Source organism: Myotis davidii, unplaced genomic scaffold, assembly GCF_000327345.1.
Source record: "Myotis davidii unplaced genomic scaffold, ASM32734v1 scaffold123, whole genome shotgun sequence".
Taxonomy (NCBI): Eukaryota; Metazoa; Chordata; class Mammalia; order Chiroptera; family Vespertilionidae; genus Myotis; species Myotis davidii.
Genome location: NW_006295391.1, coordinates 4,202,587 through 4,221,652, shown reverse-complemented (window position 1 = coordinate 4,221,652; position 19,066 = coordinate 4,202,587).

Here is a 19,066-nt window from a genome sequence, read left to right as displayed (position 1 = left end):
TCTATCATCTATCTATCTATCATCTATCTATCTATCTATCTATCTATCTCCCTCTCCTCCTATCCTCCCATCCCTCCCTTCCATGCTCTCAAAAAAAAAAAAAAAAAGCAATGAAAAAATATATTCTCTGGTGAGGATTAAAATTTTTTTCTAAAAAGAAGTACTGAAAAATATTTATGTACGTCCTCTTACCCCAAGGTCACTGCAGTCCTGTCTCTTAAACACATTGAAAGCTTGTATATCAAGAGGTTGACGCATCCCATAGAGAATAAAGAGTGTTGTGCAGTTTTTTAAAAAGAGTAAATATTATATTTAAATAGCATTAGCTTCTAAAATAAATGTGGGCTTTCAAAATAACAAACCTTATCCATTAGGGAGGCCTTCTCCCACACCGTGTTCTTTAGGTGTCCAGGAAACACTATTAAAAAAAAGCATCATAGCAGGGGCGGCGGGGGGTGTGGGTGCGGTAAGAAATCAACCAAAGAACTTTTATGCATGTATTACTAGTAAGCATAACTAATGGACACGGAAAATAGTGGGTGGACAGGAGTGAAGGAATGGGCTACGGGGCTGGGGCAAGGGGCAGGCTGGGAGAGGTTAATGGGAGGAAGAAGGGAAATATGTATCACTTTTGACAGTAAAGAATTTTTTTAAATAAATTAATTAAATTAAATTTAAACAAAGCATCATAGACTTTTGGTGAAGATTCTCCCCAAATTTTAAATTTTAAAATTTGAACCACTTTTTTGATATTGGTACCAACCATTTCATGCTTGAAATTTAATATCTTATGAGTATGCATTCTCCCTAGCTAATTTTAGCAAATTTCAGCAAAATCCCTGGCCTTGTCAAAAATTGTTGCAGTGCTTAAGGACATGAGTTCTTGAGGCCGCTGCTGTGTCTTAATATCTCCTCTCTTCACTTGCCTCCCATACCCCAGCCTAAATAGTCTTAAAAATGGGAGCATACTGACAATTACCATCTCCTTTATTTAAGTGGCTCAACTAAACTCACAGACATAGAAAGATCTTTGATGTAAAATACTTAGTGTACAAATAGAAAACAAAACTGCTTTCAGCAAAAATATGATTGGCATAGGTTTACTCTTAATAGGCAACTCTAATATATGAGTACAAAATGTATCAAGATGACCTTACATTCATTCATTGGGAATGAATACTTGCATAAAATCTCCCATTTAGGCTTTCTACACATCGAAAGAGACAGCAGTTAAACAATGAAAACTAATAAAATTTTCCTACATTACTGTTGCATGGTTAACTATGATTAGCTGGGATTGTGGGGTAATTTTACCAAAGGATAGTATTGTTTGGGGAGGAGAATCAGAGATCCACCCATTACATGTATATTCCAATGGTTTTGATTTGAGGATGTAAGGAAGTGAGAAGGAAGCAAACAGCCAGTGTTTTGTGCTGCTAGGGTAGACATGTACTCTAGGAAAGTGAACGTCCTCAAGCACCACCACTCAGAATAAATTAGAGATTACTTACTTCCTTTAAAACAAAACTATTGATTATGCTGTAAAATTGTCCTATTGTTCTTTCTAATATGATGTTTCATCTACATAGTGGTTAAGCAATCTGTTAGAGGCTAAGTAAATACATTTATAATATTATTTCTTTGGAAAGATACTTCTGAGTGCCAAACAACGCTTTAATCAGAACTTTAGGGGCGCAATTCATTTGAAAGCTGACTGGGAACATGTGACTGTGGCTGTACCGATGTGTGCATCTCTGCCTTTGTGTCCTTATAAAAGCTGCGGGAGAGGGTTTATAATGAAGGAAGTCCTTTCCAACATAGCTGGAATGGCCTGAGGAATTTCAGAGGACAATTTCATGCCAGTCCGAGCCAAAACAAGTTTATTTATTTATTTATTTTTTTAGCGTTCTTGAAAGCAGGGAAATAGCAATGTAAATGTCAGGATGCTTCTGCCTTGAGCCAAGGATAAACAAAGCAAACAATCCATTAAAAGAACTTTTCAAACACATAAGCTCCCAAAACTTTGCGTTTGAAAGATGTTAGAACTAGTTTACACTTAGGAGAGCAATGACATTAGACAGAACTATTAAAAAACACATGTCTCAGTACTCATGGTCAGGTTTCCTACTGATCACACATTTGGCTCCATTACATACATTTGACTCCATTACATACATTTGATATTAAGAATTGTAAGGAACTACCCACCCCCCAAACCATTTCAGATGAACAGCAATCTCATTATATAGTTTTCATGGTGTTTTAATTAGAGTTAGTTATATAAGTACTAACAGAATCTCATGTTCAGTATTTGACTGGGATAATAACTACTTTGTTCGGGTTGTCCTTTTTCTTTTTGTGAGGTGTGGGTGGTCTGAATGGAGCTAAAATCCCACCATTGTTTCTCTTGTCATTAATTCTATCAGCAATGCCTCTGATTTCTTTAGTAGGAAAGAGTAACTTGTGATTAAGAATTACCATAATGCTTTTAAAATATTTTAATAGAGGCCATTTGCACAAAAGAATCTGTGTATGAATACAGAATGTAATAATCTACACAATATAAAATGTCCAAAAGAGAGTTGAGGACCTGGCTCCCATACAAAATCTTTATAATGCTGATCATTATATATACTTCCTTTTATATTTTTTATGAATAAACATATATATTAGCTTTATAATTACAAATCCCTTTCATATTTTTAAAGCTTCTACTTCATTAAGGAACAAAAAAAACCTACCAAATTTAAAAGGAAACCAAATTAATACACTGAAATCCAAGCTCTTTTTTTTTAGCTCATTTTCTTAATATTAAAACAAAGAGTATATCTCCTGGTGACAGATAATGATCACTGCAATTTGATTAGACATTGAAAAACTTGTTTAAGATATTTTAGTTGAAAACAACTCTTTCTCCAGGTAATTAGTCTGAGATCAGTGTGCTAGCAACAAAATAGCAATCCACATGTACACACTGTTTGGATTTTATAAAAATACTAGAGGCCCTGTGCACAAAATTTGTGCACAGGTAGGGTCTCTAGGCCTGGCTGGCTATCAGGGCCTATTGGGGCCTTCTGGCTGCTGGCCAGGGCCTTCCTTCCTGGCTGCCAACTGCCAGTCAGGGCCTTCCTTCCCTGGATGCCTGCTGCCAGCTGCCAGCTGCTGGCTGGGGCCTTCCTTCATTCCATGCCGCCCCCTGATGGTCAGCACACATCATAGAGCATGATTGAACTCCTGGTCTCTTGGTCAAACTCCCAATGGGACACTTTGCATATTAGACTTTTATATATATAGATCTCTTCTGGGTTTGAGGTTTCTTTCCATCTAAAGTGAGAAAAAAATTACTGTTGTTATATTTCAAGTCAAGACACATTGCCAGTCTGAGGTGAGTAACAAGGCTAATAATAACAATACTATCACAGCAGAAGATTTAATTTGTTTCAGGCTCTATGTTGTATACTTTCATATACTATCTGTGACTCTTCTAACACTAATGCAAGATTGCTTTTATTATTCCTTTTATACAGATAAGAAAACTGAGGCTTAGAAATGTTTATAGGGGGCTCAGAAGGGAGTTGAATGATCCTGTTTTCTCCAAAACCACTGTTCTTTCTACTAGACAGTGCTACCTACATACATTTGATCCGGTTTATGGTAGTTTGCTTAGAAGTCACTATTAAATTTAGTTAGATTTTGATACAAATACAGACAAATATGAAATAGGTAAATTTTCACAAAGGTTGGTTAAATTTTATTTGTCCTACAGTGGAATGATTATATCTCCTAACCCTAATTTTTACAAAAGTACATCTATGCGACATCAAATATATCTATACTTCTAGAAAAAAAAAAATATGCCCTATTGTGCTGACTCAATAAAATTCTCCCAAAATATTGCCTACCCTTTAATGTTTCTATAAATCTTAGATGCAATTAAAATGGGAAGGACATTTATCTGATAAATCACATATATCATAGTTAGAAATATTTTCCCATAAATAACAGAGTGATTTAGAGGAGGCATTATTGGACTTGGAATTTAGAGATGTGAGCTTAAGACCTAAAAGGGACACCAATCAGGTAATCCTATAAATTAATTAACTTCCATGACATTCATTCTTTTAATTAAAATAAACTAACAGATCTCTAAGATAATGGACATATTAGTTGAGGAAATATATGTAGCTAATGTGAAATTTCCTCTGATTTCTTTGAAAAATAATTATTTCAATGAGAAGAAAAATAATAAAAATCTAGGTTCTCCATTATAACCTGTTAAACATTTTAGCACTTGTTTTTCTCTCCTTTATCTAATTGCCTATTTTATCTATCATCAGTACAACAGAATTTCCATGTGTATAAATATCTTAATAAAGAGAATTAAAATACAGGATCATGTTCTATATTTTTTGAACCCACTGAAGCAACTGACATTTTAATTTGTTACATAATGAAAGTAAAGTACTTGATTGCTATATAGATCATATATTTAGTATTTCATATGCTCAGATATCAATTTATATCTGCCAATATCTAGATTATTAGTAGGAACAATTTATTCTTATAATAAGAAAGTAGATCTTTATATTAAACATGCACACATACTCAAAATATGAAGCAGGTAGAATATATTTAGAAGACACACATGGAAAGGACTGAAAATTGACAGACATGTTCTGTAAAGCACATGTTTAACCCTGCACTCTATCCCAGTAAAGCATTTTGTTCAAATGAAAGCTTACATGAGTTACTCTAGTTGAGGAGAAAAAGGGACACAAATGTCCCCCCTTTACCTGGTCACCTCAAGGGTTTGCCAACCCCTATTTTTGATTGTGCTCTTATCTAATCTGCTCTCTGAGGTCCTAAGATAATACCATTTTCAACTGATGAGAAAAAGGAAAAGGAAGCTATTCACCATACAGAGATGACATCAACCTGGAGCTTTATAAGAACAATGGATGAAATGGGAATTCCTCACCCCATAGTCCATCGTTAGAACTAAATGTAATATACAATTTGACATATAGTTGATATAATCCTAATAACAATATAATAAATTCTCAAATTGCATATCGCGGGATTCAAGTATTTCCTTTTACTCTATCTTTATGAGACACAGTTCCATGAGAAAACTAGGAAGCAATTTAGTTTATGCAAGTAAGAATAGTTTTCATAGAGAAAATTAGAAGTTTATGTGTTCATTGGAAATGTTGGAGATGTAAAGGTCAAAGAAGCTCCCATGAAGATTGATGGAATCAAGAACTAACAGAACTAAAAGAAAAGACATTCCTTTAAGTGACAGAATCAGGTGCCTGCCCATCTCAAGCAGGCAATTTCCAGGAGCTCTAAGAAACTCCGCGTTTCATTTCTGCCATCTTGGAGCTGTTGCTGAAGAGTCCACTTTCATTTCCTCTTCTGTCTTCCAAAGTCTAAATGATTATTAAGTTGTGTATCCTTTTCTATGCTTTGATAACAGTTGTTGACAACTTTATTCATAAATAACAACTCAGTCTTTTATCCCTGGATCTTTAAGGAATTTGGGATCTGCCTTGTGCTGTAGTTGGTGGTGGTAATGGTGGTGGTATGGAGGAGGATGTATATCCCATGCCAGCTATTATTGGGAATGTTGAATTTCTATAGTACATTTCTCTGTCAAGAAGAGATTAGGGACTCAAGGGTCCTGCCTTTAAAATTTTTAAGAAATGAAATACTAGTCGCATGCCAAGCATTTTATGTACTTGGTGCTTATACCTAATCTTCACAACAACATGCACAATAATTGTTGGAGCCAGTAGTGGCACCCAGGGCTTTCTTGCTTCAAAGTAGTTTTCTCTCTTTTATTCGACTATACTCTTCAAGAGCATTTATGGAAGATTTCTTTTTTTTTTTTTTGCCTTGATGATTTATATATATGTTTTCTAACCTGTCAACCACTCATCCCGGTAGACATTTTCCCCACTTTTGCAGATAACTCTGAAATTCAGGGAAAAAAAATCACCCTCCCACAGTTATTAGAGATAGTAAATGGCATAAATTAGTAAATAATGAAACCTACTTTCAGCCATTCTGAGTCTATTTTTAAACAAATCCAAAGCCACTTTTTTAAAGTAGCTTCACAGACAGGCATAAAATAAAAACAAAAAGATTTTTTTTAAGTTGAGGTAAATACAATGATTCTATTTTGAGCTAGAAGAAGCAGCAGAAATAGAATATATTTTATCTGACACACACAAAAAAATGACTATTTAATCCTTTGTCATTACTCAGTTCTGGGCTGTAGGAGGAATGTCCATGGTTGGTGACACTGTCTCCTGCATTTACTCTGATTCTTGTGTTAATCTTACTGTCTTATCTGTGAGTTAGAATTCACTGCCGCTTCTTCAAAGTACTTGTCTAGGATTACTACTGATTCCATTACTGCTGACTCTATTTATTAATTTAGCAAATACTCAGTGTCCACTAAATGGCAGTGGTCAAAAGTATAGATATCAACCCTACCCTGTAGACTTTATCTTGAGTGGGAATAAAGAGAATAAGGCAAACAACCAAATTAATGTATAATTATAAAGATTAAAAGTGACTACATATAAAGACACAGGATTTTCTTCTTCTAAGGTTGCCAAATTGATTGAGGGAAAGCAACTTGGGTGGATATTGGAGAATTAGGCAAGGGATTAGAGGCCATAAAGAGGGGCTTAGACATTATTTTCAGTGCATTTAATACCTGGTTTTAAGCAGAAGGTATCCTAATTTATCTATCATCTATCTATCTTACCTATCTGTCTATCTGCTATGTGGAGAAGACATTATAAAAGTAATGAAAAAATAGAGAGATTAAAAATGATGTGATACCTTCAAATATATTTTTATTGATTTCAGAGAGGAAAGGAGAGGTAGAGAGAGATAGAAACATCGAGTCCACAACCTGGGCATGTGCCCTGACCAGGAATCGAACTGTGACCTCATGGTTCATAGGTTGATGGTCAACCACTGAGCCAAACTAGCGGGGGCTGATGTAATATTTTAATGATCTAAGTGTGCCAGTCAGAATTCTCCAGAGAAACAGAATCAGTAAGATAGATGATAGACATGTAGACTTTTAATATGTTTTTATTAATTTCAGAGAGGATAGGTGAGGAAGGGAGAGGGATGGAGAGCTGGAAACATAAGAGAAATAGAAACATCGGTCAGCTGCCTCCTGCATGGGAATTGAGCCTGCAACCCAGGCATATAAAACCTCCTGGGGCATGGGAGGATGCTTCCTGGGCGAGTTAGGTAGATTTTAAAGAATTGGTTCATATACTTGTGGAGACTGCCAAGTCTGAAATCTATATAGCAAACAACTTTGGGCAAGAGTTGAGGTTTTAGTTTTAAATATGAAATATGTAGTGCAGGCTGCCTGCAGGCTGAAAATTAGGAAGGATATCTGTTTTATAGTATTGAGGCATAATTCCTTTTCTCTAGGAAACCTCAGTTTTTACTCTCACAAACTTCAACTTGATTGAATGAAGTCTAAACTCATTATCAAAGCCAACCTCCTTTACTTAAAGTCAACTAATTTTAAATGTTAATTACATCTATAAAGTACCTTCACAGATTAGTCTTTGACCGAACAACTGAGTGGCATAGCCTAACTAAGATGACACATACAATTAACCATCACCATAGATTACATTGCTGTAAGTAAAATGGGAGAGAAGATGAATTTGTAAAATTTCGAAGTAGAATCTATAGAACTTGGCTGTGGGTAGATGTGAGAATGAAAAAAAAAAAAGGAGAAATCAAGAATTACAGATATATATCCTGAGCAATGAATTTTAACAGCTGTGATGTGGACCAAATTAGTTTATCTTATTTCTAACAGGGGTTCTGTTGATTTCTGCTTAAGTAATATGACTTACATGGTAAGATTACTTTTCATAAACATTTTAAACAGTTAGATAGGCTTGGGACGAAATTTTGTTTCTATCTCTCTAGTTATATTTGGCTAATCCAACTGTAGACTAAAAAGTCACCTTGCCTTCTCCTTCTCATACAGAAAAAATTACATGCAAATAGTAATCAGCTCTTTATACAATAATGTGAAACAGGAGGAAATATAGCCAAATATTTTTGGAAGAAATAGCTCTCAAATGTGCCAATTAAAGTGTCTCTGATATTTATGTATATATATTTTTGCTGCTAATCATAGTAGGTCTGGTTTTATAATCAAAGCTTACATATACTCCACTAGGAACTCGAGAAGATATGCTAACTCAATCAAATATTACTGAATATCATTCAAAATCTAATAAAATAAATCCTTGTCAGATATAAAGTTTAGGAAGAAAGAATACATGCACCAAATATTAAGTATTCGCTCTGCAAGTTGTTACAAATTCCTCATGTTCCCAATTCTGTCATTTCCTTAACTATGAAGTTAAATAGCTTTGAAAAAAAATAAGAGTAGAGATTTCTCAAAGCTGATTCATTGTGTCAGTTTTCTTTCTAAAATAGAATATCAAATGGATAAAGAGAAAAGAATTCTGGACATCAAAAAATTAGAATTAATAATATAGAAAAACAATTTTCTAGATTATTTTCTAGAGGTTGATGAGTACCTTATTTCATTTTATTTCAGATAATGCTTGTTTTGCTATTTTATAAATATCTCTCTATATAAAAGCCTAAGCAACCAGCCAACCAGCTGACTGGCCAGTAGCTATGATGCTCAATGACCACCAAGGGACAGATGCTCAACACAGGAGCAGCCGAGTGACAGCAACTTTGCAGAGTACCCTCTCACACTCTGGGACCCCTTGGGGGATGTTAGACTGCCAGTTTCAGCCGGATCCCTGCAGACCAGGCCGAGGAACCCCACTGGTGCACAAGTCCGTGCACTAGGCCTCTAGTGTTCTCTAAGCCCCAAATGAAAAGTTTGATAATCCACAAAGTCATATTTTTCGAACTTTTAAATGATTAATTTGCCTTCAATTTAAATAAGGTTTAGCCAAATTTCATTGATTTCAGCTCATTAGTATTACTTTATATTTGTAAATTTTCTAAATAAATGAAACTTCCTCTAATTGAGTAAATCAACAGCTTTATGATTACCGTTTTTTATTTCATCATATTTTAGAATCTCATATACAAGGCATACTCTGAGTTGTAACAAATTACTACAGCAGAAATGTATTCTCTTACAGACCTGGAGGCCAAAAGTCTGAACTCAATATGGCAGCAGGATCATGCTCTCTCCAGAGGCTCTAGGAGGGAATCCATTGCTTGCCTCTTGCAGTTTCTGGTGGCTGTTGGCATTCTCCTGCTTGTGGCTGCATCACTCCAATCTCTACTTCATTTTCTATGTTTCCTTCTTGTCTTCTTTCGTATCAATGTAGTCCTCTCTTTTACAAGGACACTCGTCTTTGGATTTATGGCCCATCCAAATAATACAGGGTGATCTCCTCATATCCACATCCTTAATCATACCTGCAAAGATGTTTTGTCTAAGTTAGGTAACTTTTATAGGTTCTAACAATTAGGACATGGACATATTTTGGAGGCTCCATTCAGCCTACTGAAGTAGATAATGTAAGGAATATGAATATGGAATACACAGCAGCATTATTTCCGTAAACGGGCTAGTTATTAAGCTTTCTTCTTCCAGTATCAATCCTATTCTGTATGTAATGCTGTGAATCTGGGCTCGGACCCTACAAACTATGTACTTCCTGCTTGGCCCGCTGGCTCCCCATGGACTCTCTAAAAGGCGGCAAGAAAGGAAACCTGGAAGCCTGGAGGAGGAAGAGATGCTCTTTTTCCTGTTTGTACTTTGTTCCTATTTTTGCTTCCTTTTGTTGTTGTTGTTGTCACTCTGGCAATGAATGCTTTTTCTCACCCAGGGAGTGACAGTTCACTTTGGTAGCAGCACTTAATTCTGATTTATACTTTTTTTCCAACATTAGCTAAACCGACCTCACAATGCTCCTCAGAGACCTCAGCACCAACTGGCTAGAGCTCCTCCCTCAGAGTCTGGGCCCCACTTTCACACGGTTCCAACTCTGACCCCAAGACATTCATCATAGGAGGGCAGTGACTCCTATTCAGATCTGAGTTTCAGTTTCAGAGGACACCTTCTTCAAACTTCTAAGTTGTAATTATTCCAACCTAGGAATAGTAATATATTCAAATGTAACTGTGGAATAAGGTTAAATGTAATATAGTCTAAGAAAGAAGCAAGAGTTAGTCATTCAGAGAAGTAAAAGGGTTTTTTTGTTATTTGTTTTTTATTTTGTCTTCTTTATCTGGACAGGATCCAAGCAGGCTTCATGGGGGAAGTGGTACTTCAGTAGGGTCTTCTAAATCAGTAGATGTTGTTCTGTAAGAGATGGGAATGGGAGAATGGAAGAGTATTTCTCAAGAAAAGTTTTCTAAAAGGTGTCACTTATATTTCTCAAAATATATTTAATAATATGTAACATTCTCTTGTTGATTGAAAGTCATCAAGTTTGTACATTCTCTTGTCATACAACAAAGCCCTCAAAGACTAATGAGTCATTTGTGTCTGTGATTAATAACTATGCATAAGATGCTACTGAAAACTAGGAAACTGAGTTCTTTCTCTAATTTATTCCTGTTTTTATTGGTTACTTCTCATTGGTGCCATTTTGTCTAGCAGCTAGAATCTGCTGGTGTCTGCCCCAGTTATTCAGTATTTCTCTGCTTCCCATCATAAACAGTCTCTTGGGCTTTGTGACAGGTTTTTTTTTTTACCCATCCAGATGCTATTTTAAATTATTTTAATTCAATTGCTGTGTTTTAGAAGCATTGCCTCAGAGTAAGTAGGAATGTTACTACCCATAAATAAGCTCATGCCTGTCTCATCTCAGCTTTCCCTTTCTGGAACAGAAGAGTACAAGTTTTACTTTTATATAGTTCAGTGGTATTCATCTTACAATGATAATCAGAAAGAAAAAAAAAGTGTGCTGAGAGACTTTTGTGACCCAAATATAGTTAACTCACTAGGCCAAAATATGTGGTTCTCTAAAAGGAACCTGCTTTATAAGTTCATAAATAAAAGGATTGAGGACAAACATTAGCTTTTTGACACTGACTGAAAAGTGATGTTAACACAAGTGAATTTTATCAGTAAGGTTGAGTGAATTTGAGGCTATGAGGCCAACTATCTATCTCCCTTTCCTTCCTGTAATGTATGCGGTTTATTGTGTCCACATAGTCTCTTTTCAGAGTTATAAATTATATTATTGATGGAGTCTTGATGATGAAAACCCAGTTGGAGCTTGAAGGTCAAGGCAGAAAACTGCATCCTAAATGTCTGTTTATTGATGATATACAGTACATATAGCAGCACAAAATATGCTGCTACAATTAAAAATCTGTCAACATTTCTAACATACACCATTATTTCAGGGTTTGGTAATGTAGTCATTTATCCTTACTTTTCCTTGAATGATGTGATGCAAGGCCTCAGCTGTGGGAGGAAGCCTTTAAGTTCTTTCAACAAGATTATAAGAGATTTATTTGTTTTTTTTTCCTTTCTTTCTTCTTTTAGCTACTAAGTGATAAACAACAAAAGTTAGTCTAAGCTAGTTTTCAGCAGTCTTATAACTAAAAAATAGCACCACTATGTAGGCCATATATTTTTTAGCCCCAAATGTTTAACTCACGTGAATGTTAAAAAATAAACTGTTTTATGTTAACTTGTATTTATGTTAAAAGAAAAGCTTAGAAATATTTTTAAAAACTGTCTGGCTTCTTTCTACTCTCTTATCAAATGCCTAAAAGTACAGCCAAACATAAGTAAGTTTGATTCATTGGTGTTTTTAATAGGAAAACAAAAATACAATAAATAAAGTTTTTTAAAAATTAATTAGCTCTTTAATTTAGAAAGAGTTTGTTATTATGTGACCTGAACCTTTAGATTGATGTTGTTTAGTATTGTAGCTGCCAGCAACATGTGGCTATTGATAACCTAAAATGTAGTTAGTTCAATTTGAGTTATTGAATGTATAAAATATACATTAGATTTTAAGACTTGCTACAAAAAGTAAAGTGAAAATTATTACATGAATCATTTTATTGATCCTTATATTTATATTTACAACAATTACAGTATTAAGTTAAATATAATATAATTAATTCACCTGTTTTCTTTTACTTAGTGTAGTGTAGCAAAATTACATATGTGACTTGTTATAATTCTGTTGAACAATGTCACTCTAGATGTATCCAAGGATCCTATTTTCGTGTAGCTGAAATAACCAATTCATCCTATTTTCCCGTAAATGAAATAACCAATTGATTTGAATTGACTCACTGCAAGATAGTCTTATCACATTTTCAAAATAGTACAAGATAGTAATAAAACCTTTAAAAAATGTTTCCCTCCCCAAACCGTGGTGGTGATGATGCTGTTGGTGTTTGCAATAGTGGATAACAAGTAAACCAGGAAAAGTTTAAAAGAAAAGTTAAATTATGTATACCATAAGAGTATATGAGGTATTAAGCAAAACAAACTCAGAAAAATCTCAAAAAAATTTAGTTGAATATAAATGTATTCATCTATGATGCTTAATAAGATAGAATGGAAGAATATTTTATTTGTCCTTGAGTAACATAAATTGTTTTCAGGTGAAATTACTCATAGTAATAATAATAATATGTAGAATATTACTCGAAATTCACCTTGTAGATACTTAACTTTTGAAACAGTAATCAGGTGTTTCTAGAGTTTCACTGGCTATTTGCTTAATTATTTTATTCATTAATTCAGTTATGTGCCTATTCTGTTAGAGGCATTATTCTTGGAACTCAAAAATCCAAAGACAAAGTAATTTTTCTTTCACCCCTTTTTGGAAGGTTCTTTCACATTCTCCTGGTAATTTGCAATATTTCCTAACCTGAATTCATTCAACTCTGTAATCATGAATGAAATTGTTTTGGACATCCTATCAAAAAGAATCACATCTATCTCACCCCCAAGTGTTTTCATACAACAATGTCACAATGATCAAATGAACAAAAACAAAAAACAAACAGAGTCAGCATCATGGGAGACCATGTGGGCTACAAGAGTTACACTAGTGGTTGGGCAGGGCATGACCATACATGAAGTTTTAGTGAACTGTTGCAAGCCTGAAGGAGGAAGAAATTCCACCTTTTGCTCCTCTTGAGTTCCTACAGCTAAACTAATATTAAAATAGACACAAAAACAGATGAACAGCAGAAATATCAATTTAATGGCAATCATAAATGATGCTCCCAGAAGTGATCAACTAGCCAGCTGTTTATACTTTTTAGACACACAAAAAAGCAATGCATTTGTGAAGAATTGACAGGACAAAGACACAGGTTTAGGTGCTTATTAGTGAAGAAGAATCTAAACAGAAAGTGGACTAGTGATACTAAAGAAATACAGAGGATTGTTTATACAGGCTTCTGGGCCCTGGATTCCTTGACCCTAGTGATAACGGTGCCTGACTTAGCCCCTGGAGCAAGAAGGCACCTTTCAAGGGAGAGATTTGTTATCCACCTGGAAGGAGACAAGGAAAGGTTCAAAGTACCCTTCTTGCTTTGGCTGTTCGTCAAGTAACTTTTATTCAAACTAATCACTATGCCATGGTGGGATATTTTGAGGCAAACTTCCTTGGGCCCCAACGAACATAAGTGCTAAAATTGAATACTATGGCATTTTAACTGAACTAGCACAGCTGCTTCCAACGCTTTTGTTCATCCCTTATTTCTTACCACAGGCATCTTTTTCACCCTCTCTCCTGTCTAAGATAAAGAGATGACCTTTTCAAGCCTTTCCAAAACTAACCTGCTCATCTCTCTCTTTTTTTTCCTGCCTCCTGTCCTTACTCCATCAATTTCACAAATCTTCTCAGTATCATATTTTACACAATTCTAATTAGTCGTGGCTGTGGCATTGACTTCTACCTTCTGCTTTGAAAAAATACTCCCAAGACATATCTTAAAACAAATTTAAAAACACCTCCCTCAACTCTTCTTCACTACCATGCCCTCCTCCATGCATTTGACAACCACTGACTAAGCATTTACATGTTTTAGCTAATTCAATTAATATAAAAATTCTAAACTGTAAGGATAGTCCTGTGCTTCATAATGGCATTTTGGACAATGAGGGACCACATATACAGCAGTGGCCCCATCTATACTAATAAAAGGGTAATATGCTAATTAGACTGGACATCTTCCAGATGGCCTTCCGGACAAAGGCACAGTGGTAGGACCAAAGCAGAGGCAGTTAGGGGCGATCAGGCTGGCAGGGGAGAGCAGTTAGGGTGATCAGGTCAGCAGGGGAGAGAAGTTAGGGGGATCAGGCTGGCAGGGGAGAGCAGTTCGGGGGATCAGGCAGGCAGTTGGACATCCCCTGAGGGATCCTGGATTGGAGAGGGTGCAGGCCAGGCGGAGGGACCCCCTCTTCCCAGTGCATGAATTTTGTGCACGGGGCCTCTAGTAAGATTATAATGGGGCTGAATTTCCTGTAAGAAATGGAGGAGTATGTGATTCAGGAGGAATATATTTTCTCTGAAGGGAATAATATCTGTGGGGCTTGGCAATAGAGTGCCTCTCACTCAGTTTTATGTGCACAGAGGATATCCAGTGAGTCAGCCACTGAGGGCATTTTGGCCTCCCAGATATTACTTGATGGTCTTCAGAGTACATTGTTGTAATTCTTTGTTGAGGACCTAAGATCCTGTAAAAGGGCACAGATTCACAAGAGCTACCTTAACAAATATTAAGTGCCCACTGTCACTTTAGTAAATGTTTGATGTGGTAGTATGGGGCCAGACTTTCTGCACTTCAGAAATATGTTCAAGTTGAATGATAAAACATCATAAGTTTTATTCTCTTTTTTTATTGAATAACACAAAATTCCTTAATCTGACCCCTGCTCCTTAATGTAATAGTAAAAAAACACATTGCCATGATAATTCCCTAAGTTCCTTTATTTCTCCATCTTGGTCTTTTACTCTGGCTGATCCTCAGACCATCTTTCACCCCCTTCTGAAAGTAATTTTTTTTTGGAGACCTATGCCTTATCCAGCCAGTTTCTCCTCAATATTTCCTGTCAATTCAGCCCATAACCCTGTTCATGGAGTACCACTGACAATTTCCATGTTTCTTTTCTGAACCTGTTGAAAGGAAGCAAGAAGTGTGTGGTGATTTGATAATAGATAAGACAGGCTTCTGTGGATATGTCCCACAGCTTGTACATTCAGCAGTCTCCCTTATCCATGGGACATACTGTGGGCATCAATTCAGCATCAACAGGAATTCCCAATTTGGAGTGCAGTGAAGAAGGAAACTTTATTCAGTTCAAAACAACTCAGTAGTGATATATTGTGGCTGTAAAATAGCACAACTGTGAGGCAGCCCAGGGACCAGGTAACCTTGGGACCAGACCCCTCTCTGCTCCTCGATGGTCTGCTCTGTTGGTGCTGGTCTTTTTTGCGCTGCACTGTCCCTACTCTATTCTAGTCTGTTTTGTTCTGTTTCAGTCACCTCTAGTCTGCTCCACTCTGCTCTAGGGAAAGGGCTTTGATGTTTTAGCTGAGCTGGGGAGAGGCAGTCTTTGGTCTGCCCTGGAAAGGGACTGTGCACTCTCAGTCAGAGGGGAGCTGGCTTATAGAGATTAAAGTCCCCATTCCTGGTCTTTGATTGTCTGCCTTCATACCAATGAGGACTCCAAATCCTTGCAGTTTGATTGTTCCAAAGGGCACTTTCCTGATTGGTCAGAACAGAGCCGCTCTGATTGGTGGATGATGGTGTTGGTGATGATATAGTTGCACAGCTCTAATTGGATGGGGAAAGCCTCAGTTTTATTCATGGATTCCAGGAACTCCTTTATGAGGGCTGGCTCAGAAGGCAGAAATAGTGCAGGCAGGCAGTTTACTGCAGAGGCAGGTAGTTCAGTGCAGGCTTCTCCATGAAGTACGTTCACATAAGAAGTCCCTGTGTAGAAATGGCTGCTAGGCTCTGATTTTTAAAAATTTGAGCCCAATTATCCACCAGGAGTCCTTTTTATGAGGCATCTTCTACCTCAGGGTCTGCAATATGTTTCAAGACCCCAGTGGATACCTAAAACCATAAATAATACTGAACTCCACATATCTGATGTTTTTTCCTATACATGCATAGTTATGATAAAGTTTAATTAATAATGTAAGCTCAGTAAGACTGCTAACAATAACTATTGATCAAATAGGATATTTATAACACAACACTTTAATAAAAACTATGTGAATGGCTCTGGGCCCATTATTAAGTAAAATAAATGTGGCTTAAACACTAGTACTGTGCTACCATAACTGTCTAACTGATAAATGGATGACTACTAAGTGACTAATAGAAGGGCAGTGTACACAGTGTGGGTATGCTGGCCAGAGGGGTGATTCATATTCTGGGCAGGACAACAGGATAGTGGGAGATTTTATTATGCTACACAGAATGGCATGCGATTTAAAACATAAGTTGTTTATTTTTCTGGAATTTTCCATTTAATATTCTTGGACCTACTTAACCACAGGTTAGTGAAAGTGCAGAGAGTGAAACCGCTGATAAGGGGAGGCTAATGTAATGAAGGGTTTTCTATCTTGACCACAAAATAAAATAATTAGTCCTTATTGTAATACTTTCAATACATTTGTTTAGTTTTCACTGTCTTTTATTCTTATCAATTTGTATTACTAATAAATGTAGTGTTTGATAGTATAACAAGCAGCTTCCTGCTCAGTTATATGATTTAGAAGGAGAACATTAGACATTTTCTTTCATAGTTCAGTGTGGGACAGATCCTCTCTCTCTCTCTCTCTCTCTCTCTCTCTCTCTCTCTCTCTCTTTCTCTCTCTCTTAATAACATTTATTCTTACACATAAGTGATAAATATGTAAATAGCAAGAATGAAAAACAAATGGTTCCAAAATACCATCAGAGGTAATTTTCTCTGAGCTGATGTTTTATGTGTCAGTAAAACCACAGGAGGGCAAAGCTGGCATGTTTTATCTTCAACATCTTCATTTATTCACAGCTGTTCAATAGTAAAATAACAATTGTTATCACTGTACCTCATCTCCATTTGGAAAATAAATAGCAATTTTCAAATTCATTAGAAAAAAGAAGCAAAGTTTGCCTGGCTATGTGGGGGTTGGCAGAGAGGTTCAATGAAGTCTTTGTAAATAATGTATCATGTCAAATTTTTAAAAAATTAAGACTAGACAGCATAGACCCAGAAACATAGAAACATGAACAGGCTATTGAAATTCAGAGCGAAAACAGAGGAGGGTGGGTGGGAAGAGATCAACCAATGAACTTGTATGCATATATGCATAACCCAAGGACATATACAATGGGTGGTGAGGGCCTGGGCGGGCAGGGGACAGGAACAAGATGGAAGAGGTTAATGGGAGGAAAAGGAGAACCTATGTAATACTTTCAACAATAAAGATTTTAAAAAAAGACTAGAATCATTAGAAATGTTTCATGATGAGTGTATCTGTATCACAGTTATTTGATTTATTTCAGTGATTTAAATACCATTATTTTTTCTCTTTCCTTTTCATGTATTTGCTGGCCTTTGGGTTCACGTGTTCAATTATCTTCATTGTTTTTAGATACATGAGTTTAGTGTTGAAGTTAGTTACTGACTGCAAGTTCCCAGCATTGCTTCTTCTGATTTTTTTTTAATTTGAAATGTTATTTGAATTTTATAGTCAATACCAATTTTTAAAGGATAAAATATCTGAAAATTCATTTAAAAATGAAAACCTAAATAATACGAATGTTTTGCAATTTGATTCTATATCATCTTACCTTCCAGTTATTCTCAAATTATCAGAAATCAAATTAGCACAAACATATACATATATTTTAATATATAAATTATTTCTATTTGATTTTATTTGGATTTTATGAGTGTTTCTAAAATAATGGAAAATATATAAATCTCTATTATAACTTAATTTTAAGCTTGTAGTCATTAGTATTAATAAATATTGCAAATAAATCTGAAAGATATTTTTGGAAAAATATTTGTATCTCACATAATTATATAAAGGTAAAGAATTGTCTAATGTAACAGTGGAAACTAAAATAATATGAAATTACATAATTTTCTATGATGTCTCTTCAAATCCTTATCAGTCTATCACTTTTGAGTTTCTTCATATTTTAGACAAATGAATTATCTTCACCATCTTCTGAAGAAAGGAAGTTATAACAAAATTATTTGAAATTTATTCTCCATTTTGAAGTCCATAAGAAAAAAAATGCAATAACTCTTTAACTTCAGGGTTTTGTTTTATTTTAAGATGTTGGCCACATACACAGTAAACAAGAGCTGTGAAATGACTCTTTTCATTTAATGTGAAACTCAAAATTCTCTTTTGAACTGAGGCCGCTTTTCTAATTCTTTTGTACCCCATGTAGTACTTTTAATAAATACTTTAGGAAGGAGTTCCCATGATAATTGCATTTACTTGATTTCTATCAACTTCTTTCAATTTCTTCCTAGCTTTTCTAGATATAATTAAATTAATGTAGTCATTACCATGTGCTTTCTTCCATTTCAATCCCAACCTCCAACCTGTTTTCTGTAAGAATTTTTTAATATTCCACTTATAAGTGAGATAATTTAGTGTATGCACTTTCAATAAATTTATTTATTCTTAAGCGAGACATGATTAGTTTAACCAAATCATACCTTCTTTGAATTGGGTACCTCAGAATTCAACCCTCTGTCACCCATGCAGGGGTGGGCAAACTTTTTGACTCGAGGGCCACAATGGGTTCTTAAACTGGACCGGAGGGCCGGAACAAAAGCATGGATGGAGTGTTTGTGTGAACTAATATAAATTCAAAGTAAACATCATTACATAAAAGGGTACGGTCTTTTTTTTCAATAGTTTTATTCATTTCAAACGGGCCGGATCCGGCCCACGGGCCGTAGTTTGCCCACGGCTGGCTTAGAGTGAGAATGAACGTATTTTCATTTAGAATTGCCAAAGCAAAGAATTGACATTTCCACTATTTGCTTACAATATGG